Below are 7699 nucleotides of genomic sequence, written 5' to 3' on the forward strand. Positions count from 1 at the left end.
ATCACAGCCATATCAAATTTGGGCATATGGAAATATCAGAAAGAAATATGCTGAAATATAACAATTATCTAAGGTGGCAGGAATATGGGCAAATACAATACCATTATTCTACAGTGAATATTTGTTATGCTTAGAAATTAAAAAGTAAAAAATGTCCTAATAATGCATATGGTAGGTCCTACTGGTGACTTTCTTCTGATAGAAGTAAATCACTTCTCTCAGCTTCTGTATCTGCAGATTGAAAAGAGAGAGCACAATATCTGTTTGACATACTCTAAGGTGTAAACAGGATGATGTATGTATTAGTCTGTTTTCACGCTGCTGATAAAGACATACATGAGACTGGGCAGTTTACAAAAGAAAGAGGTTAAATGGACTTACAGTTCCACATAGCTGCGAAGGCCTCACAATCATGGCAGAAGACAAGGAGGAACAAGTCACGTCTTAACATGGATGGCAGCAGGCGAAGAGAGAGCTTGTGCAGGGAAATTCCCATTTTTAAAACCATCAGATCTCGTGAGATTCATTCACTATCATGAGAACAGTGCAGGAAAGATCCGCCCCCATAATTCAATTGCCTCCCACTGGGTTCCTTCCACAACTTGTGGAAATTGTGGCAGTTACAATTCAAGATGAGATTTGGGGGTGTACACAGCCACACCATATCAATGTATCTGAAGTTACTTTCTAAACTGGAGAAAAATATATGAGTTTTAGGTATTTTAGTTATTGGCATTGCTGTGGAGATGGATGTTATATTGCCATATGGATATACAACTCTCATACCTTCTGACCTTCTGTCTTTTTTTTTTTTTTTGCACACAGTCAGGTCTCATTGGGCAAACATGTTTGATGTGCTCATGTTCAACTCTTCAGGAGAGAGGCCTGGTATAAAAAAACTACTACTAATTCCAACAAGATTCTGTCTTTCCTGGCACATTTGTCCTGAAACAATTCCTTATTGAGACTTTCCTTGAGTGGGTAAAAACAATTTTGAATCAGTTTACTCTGGGTTTCCTGTTCATGGTCACTCAGCTGTATCCTAATTGATTACTCACTGTATTTATATCTGATGCCCATTACTGTTCTTGTTCTACAAGCTGGGCAGATGCTCTTGCCTTGATTAAAGCAGGGAATAGCCCAGGCCTCCTCCCGGAGATCACGACTTTTAGCCTCTTTTTGTGGGCAATGTGCAATTTTTCTAGAAAGTGAGAAGCAGAGTGGTTGAGATCCATTCACATTTGCCATCTTTGCTGCACTGTCCCTTCCTTGTAGGGAAGGATATGACCTTGGTAGAATAATACGACCTTCCTTTTGTCAGAGCAGTTCATGTGGAGGGGGCATAAGCTGAGGGTCTTCTAGTGTCCATTATTTGTCTTTTGCCATCAAGGGACATCTGCTAAGACCTTCAGTCCTGAGCAAGGTGAACCATTCCATAAAGAAGATATCTACATAGAGTGCCTATGCATTCCATGGGTCTAAGGATGCAGCTGGGGAAAATGTCTAAATGGATTAAAAATCCATTAATTATCAGTCCACTGATTAACCATCTTGATTATCATACACGGGCACACATGTACACAATCTTGGAACTTTTGCACAAGAAGGGACTTGTGGATGAGAGGAAAAAATGAGGCTCAAATGGAAGGAGGTAACAAGGGAAAAGAAGTAGAGAGCAGAAAGGAAGCATGAATGGACACTCAGAAGTTGTTTTAACCTTCCCAGAAGCTTCCCTTTATAAACAGCTAGACAGTTTGGTTCAAACCAATATTTTGATTTTCCTGAAACTAGCTAAAATAAAAGTTCCCTAACTAATAATAAGCAGCATTTATTTAGTGCCTACCATATACTAGAGAACTTACACTGCCCTAAGAGCTTCCAAATAATTTTATTCCTAATGCTGATAAAAGAAAAACGACCTGAATTAAATTTAAAGCAGTTTATTGAGCAATGAACGATTCATGAATTGGGCAGTCTCTTGAGCCAGAATAGGCTCAGAGACTCCAGTGCACCCAGGTGGTAGAAGAAGATTTATGGACAGAAAAAGGAAAGTGATGTACAGAAAACAGAAGTGTGGTGCAGAAACAGCCAGACTGGTTACAGCTCAACATTTGCCTTATTTGAACATGGTTTGAACAGTGGGTTACATTTCATTGGCCTAACGTGGTGATTGGCACAAGTGTAGGCTACAGTCTGCTTATACCTCCACTTGTTATAGTTCATCATGTACACAACTCTAATAAGTGGAGGTATAAACAGACATAGACTTTTAGGCCTGTGAACCCTGAGTATCTGAAACAGGTCTGGGGAAATTTAGAAAGTTTGTTTTGCCAAGGTTGAGGATGCATACCTGTGGCACAGCCTCAAGAGGTCCTAACAACATATTCCTAAGGTGGTCAGAGCACAGGTTGGTTTTATACACTTTAGCGAAACGTGAGAGATCAATCAACATATGTAAGATGAACATTGGTTTGGTCTGGAAAGGCAGGACAACTCGAAGCAAAGGCAGAACAATTCAAAGCAGGGAGGGGGCTTACAGGTCACAGGTAGAAAAGAACAAATGGTTGCATTCTTTTGAGTTTCTTTTTCTTCTCCTTCCCCTCCTCCTTCCTCCTCCCCCTTCCTCCTCCTCCTCCTTCTCCTTCTCCTTCTTCTTTTTCTTCTTCCTTTTTTTTGAGATGGAGTCTCACTGTGTTGCCCAGACTGGAGCAATCTTGGCTCACTGCAACCTCCGCCTCCCAGGTTCAAGTGATTCTCATACCTCAGCCTCCCAAGTAGCTGGGATTACAGGCATGTGCCACCACATCAGGCTAATTTTGGTACTTTTAGTAGAGACGGGGTTTCACCACACTGGCCAGGCTTGTCTTGGACTCCTGACCTCAAGTGATCCACCAGCCTCAGCCTCCCAAAGTGTTGGGATTACAGGTATGAGCCACTGCACCCAGCCTCTTTTGAGTTTCTGATTAGCCTCTCCAAAGGAAGTAATCAGATATGCGTTTGTCTCAGTGAGCAGAATAGAATGGGAGGCAGGTTTGCCCTGAGCAGTTCCCAGCTTGACTTTTCCCTTTATCTTAGTGATTTTTGGGGCTCCAAGATTTATTTTCTTTTCACAGGCCAAACTTAAATTATGGCAAGAGGCAGCTTTAGGCTAAACTTGATTTAACAGCGATCAGATTATCTTTTATTTGCCCCATGTTTCAGATGAGAAAAGGGATGTGAAGAATCCCTTTTCTCTTAGGATGAGTTGCCTAAGGTCACATGGTGAGTGTGCCAGTCATCTATCAATGCTTGTTCTCAGCTCTGTTTCTCACACTGACCCTGCTCTACTCTTTATCACAGCAACTGCACAGTTCAGGCTCCCTTCTTGACTAAATTTCAGATGCTACTGGCTCATGGCAGGAACCAGAGAAAGGATAGAAAAGGGAGGAGGGACAAATCAGAGAATATCTGCCACCATCGCCTCCCCACCTTGCTTCCATGCCCCACATCCAACAGAGTTTGTGTCTCCTTTTCCTGCTTGCGTTCTTGAGTATGGCTTCCCTTGGACATCTCTCCCCTCCATGATCTCAGTTCTCACCAGGCTGCCCCTGCTGCCGTAATTCTAGCTCCCTCTGGATGGTCCTGTGTTCTGGGCTCTGGTAGCAACATCTACTTCTTGTGTGTTGCAACCCCAGAGGTGATAAGGGCCTTTTTCCATTGCTAATTTCTGGGTTGTCCCATTGTCCCCTGTGATGAACTGAACTGTTCCCTCTCCCCCATCCCAAATACACATGTTGAAGCCCTAAGATCCCAACATGACTGTATTTGGATATAGGGCCTTTAAGGAAGCAATTAAGCCTAAATGAGCTTTAACAGTAGGACCCTGATCTGATTGGATTAGTGTCTTTATAAAAAGAGACACTGGAGAGCTCACTCTTGCTCTGCCATATGAGGACATGATGAGAAGTTGGCCCTCTGCAAGCCAGGGGGCAGCCCTCACCAGAACCTGACTGCTATCACCCAGACCTTTCTGTCATTTACGTCACTGAGTCTATATTTTGTTATGTCAGCCCACACTGACTAGAGTTGAATTTGTTTCTCCCCTTTCCCTTAACTTGTGGTATATCTCCTTGTATTACATTCCATTCTCTGTGGAACTCTTAGAATGTTCTTTCTCCTGCTCCTCCTCCTTTTCCTCCTTCTCTTCCTCCTTCTCCTTCTCTTCCTCCTCCTTCTCCTCCTCCTCTTGACTGGCCCCTAACATGCTAAGTCCACTAGGAAGTTTAAAACTGAAACTTGAACCAACATCTAACTGGACATCAAAATCTGTGTTCTTAAAATCTACACTGTACTTTCTAGATTGTTTTGGTTGTCTGCAGAGATTTGAGGAACAGCCAAGTAAATAATATGAAAGAGGCTGTTTGATTAATGGCACTAAGAGGGATGGAAATGGGGAAAAGTTTGAAGTTTTCAGTGGTTCTAAAGGTGACATTTTAGACCCATCCTTTGTAATGACAGGCTGGAGTTTGGGGGTCTGTGTGTGGACAGAGCATTCCAGTTAGCGGCCCTGCTGTCATGGACAGCAAGAGGGGTAGGGATATTGTACTGATGGAATGTGGACGTTGTTGTTCCTTGACAGCATCTTGAATGATATCATGATATGGCATGCCAAGCTCTGAAATATATATTAGCTTGGCAGTGAATATATATGTTTTTATTTTCTGATAACACATGGAGTTATAGGCTGTTAATATGGGCAAGGTACATGTCTTTAATGTTATTAACTATTCTCATTCTTTGACAAATATTTCATTTCTCCCCAGAAACATCTTGTTTACATTTGTTGCCAGAAAAAGGGGTTCCAATCCAGACCCCAATAGGGGGTTCTTGGATCTCATGCAGAAAGGAATTAAAGGCAAGTCCTTAAGTGCAGCGAGAAGACAGAGTTTATTGTAAGCTGCTCAGTAACAGAGTAGGGCATCCTCAGAAAGCAAGAGGAGGGACATGCCATGTTTCTTTTAAACTTCCCTTATATAGGGATCTTATCTATGTAACCGTAAATTATGTCTATGTGCAGGTGTACTGAGAGCATGACAACATTAATACTTTGCTGACTTAAAGTGTTTCTCTGCATTTTAGTGAGTAAGTGGATCAAAGCATGACGATAGCTATCATGAAAGCACACACTGTTGTGTGATAGTGTATCATATAACTTTATCTTTAAAGTTATAGGATCTTTAGTGTATCACTTTTCTGGCCAGAAACCTCTGTGGCTGGTGGCACCTTTGACTGAGTTCTTATCTTGTGTACAGGAAGAATGAGGTGTGCCTACAAGTGGAGGGTGAGCAAGACCAAGAGAAGCTTTATTGAATGCTAAAACAGCTCAGAGGAGATATGCAGGGGACAGCTCCTGTCTGTAGGCAGGTCATCTTGTTCAGTGTTCAGCTCTCAGCAGAAAGGAGGCCCTGGAGTGGGTGGCTCCTCTCTGCAGCTGGTCCTCCTGTCCTCTGCTCTGCTCTGGCTGAGCCTGGGGCTTTTATGGGTGTCAGAGGGGGGAAGTGCATGCTGATTGGTCCATGGACCGACATGGGTGGGCCTAGGAAAAAGCACCATGAGTTCCCCCTCCCTTCGGTAGCATTGGCAGCCCAGTCCCCAGGCTTCAGGCCTGCCCCAGCCTGAAGGTGGGGCTTCACTGGGGTCCTACCCACTTCCACCCAGGAGCCTGTCTGCCTCCCACAGCCATCCATTGCACCAAGGGGCATGTGTGGGGCAGCACCTGGCTGCCCTCAGTTTCCCTCAGCTTCCCCTCTCATGTCCTCAGCTGATCAGCACCCAAAGTCTGGAGGGGTCAAGATGGCAGGAGGCTGGCATATCAATACTTCCCCAAGTATGTGCATACCCAGCCAGGCTGTGGAAGCACCCAGGTTTGGCCCCAGCTCTGCTCTGAAATTGAAGTGGGTGCCAAGGAGAGGCTAGGCAGCAGGAGCAGGCACCTCCAAGCCTGCAGGGGTAAGAGGGCAGGGATGCCTGGGTCTGCAGCCTTGGTTTGGGTGGCTGCACCTATACAGGGTGGGGGATGAGGTTCCTGTGTGCTCCTGGCTCCCAAGAGCATAGGGGTGCTGGGGTTGCAGCTCTGACTTGGGTGGCTGCAGTTGCACCTGGAAAGTTCCCCCTCACCAGGCGCATGACCTGACTTGGCCCCATCTCAGTGGCCCCAGGGCAGAGACTGCTAGGGTGAGGGTGCCATCTGCCTTCTCTTGTGCTCTCCCTGCAGTGGCCAGCATGATGGCAGATGGTTCACTGCTGCCATCAATATTGCTACATCTGGACATTCTGCTGTCACAGGAGTTTGTCCTTGCAGGCATGACTAAACTGCTTCCTTAGCCATAAAGATCTTATGACCATGGGTTGCGACAGGTGAGGAATATCCCTTGCTAGTTTTAAGATGGAGTTGCTTTTAAAATGATGGCACCCTGGCTCTCCTGTGCTCCTTTTCTCCTAACACTTCTGTCCACCAAATTTGAGGAGGAAGCATGTACTTTGGGTGACTTAATTCACTTGTCCTTCCTTGGCCTTACTTTTTCATATGCCTTGATGGGGATTTTGAAATTCATGTGTTTTCTTGAGCAAATCCTGTAAGCAAATTCCTTATGAAGAATTGGCAAAGCAGTTTGCTAATTGCCAATGAGAAAGTGTTACTTTAGAATCGTTTATGGCATATTTAATGGGTGGTTGATGAAGAATGGAGATCAGCATTAGCTCTCCAAATGTCATGGACACACGATTTCCTTCTAATGGTAATGTCCATTCAAATACGCCAAGGGAATGAACTCAGTGGGTGGACATGGTCAACTGGTTTCCCAGGAACATGGTAATTATTTAGCTTCATGATCAATAATGCCCCAGCAGAGGAAATTTAATCTCAAACTATGATAGTAACAGATGACAGCGTGTGGGATGTGAAAGTGCCATACAAATTTGTCCAAATTTCTAACATGTGACATTCAAGGCATTCTTTATGAGAACTGTCCAAGCCTGTCTAATTGCTGATGCATAGAAATAATTTCACTCGATGCTTAATCGCTTTAATCCAGCCTAAATACTTCCTTAGTTGCTCTCGCTGAAGAACTAAGTGTTGATCGAAGGTAATAGGCGGATACATGTTGCTGTTCCCTATGAAACTGGTTATGTGTTATAGGTGAGTAACTACTAGAAGAAAAACTTATTTGTTAGGTCATTGCCTACTTAAGAATCTGAGAAATGGAAAAAATAGAGACATGAAATAGCTCATGCACCAATCAGAATTTTAATATATTTTATTTTGTAAAGAAGATACCACAGAATATTGTTATATATCCAGGCACAGATAAGTGAAACCTAGACAGTAACCTAGGATAACTCATTGTTGAGTTTTAAGTTCCTGCCATCTATATAGCAACAAGTTTTAAAGTAACACTTTCCCCAAATCAGTTAATTTTGACATAAATGAAAAACTGGAGAATGGGCACTACTTGAGACAGGTTCGGCTCAACAGGTAGAAGGTTCATTCCAAGGGTGAACAGATATAGTTATATATGTTTGCTGTTTTATCTATTAAAGTATGAAGTAGAAGGGGCGGAGCAAGATGGCCGAATAGGAACAGCTGCAGTCTCCAACTCCCAGTGCGAAGGACACAGAAGACCAGTGATTTCTGCATTTTGAACTGAGGTACTGGGGTCAT

Source organism: Colobus angolensis, unplaced genomic scaffold (genome assembly GCF_000951035.1).
Source record: "Colobus angolensis palliatus isolate OR3802 unplaced genomic scaffold, Cang.pa_1.0 Scaffold6, whole genome shotgun sequence".
Taxonomy (NCBI): domain Eukaryota; kingdom Metazoa; phylum Chordata; class Mammalia; order Primates; family Cercopithecidae; genus Colobus; species Colobus angolensis.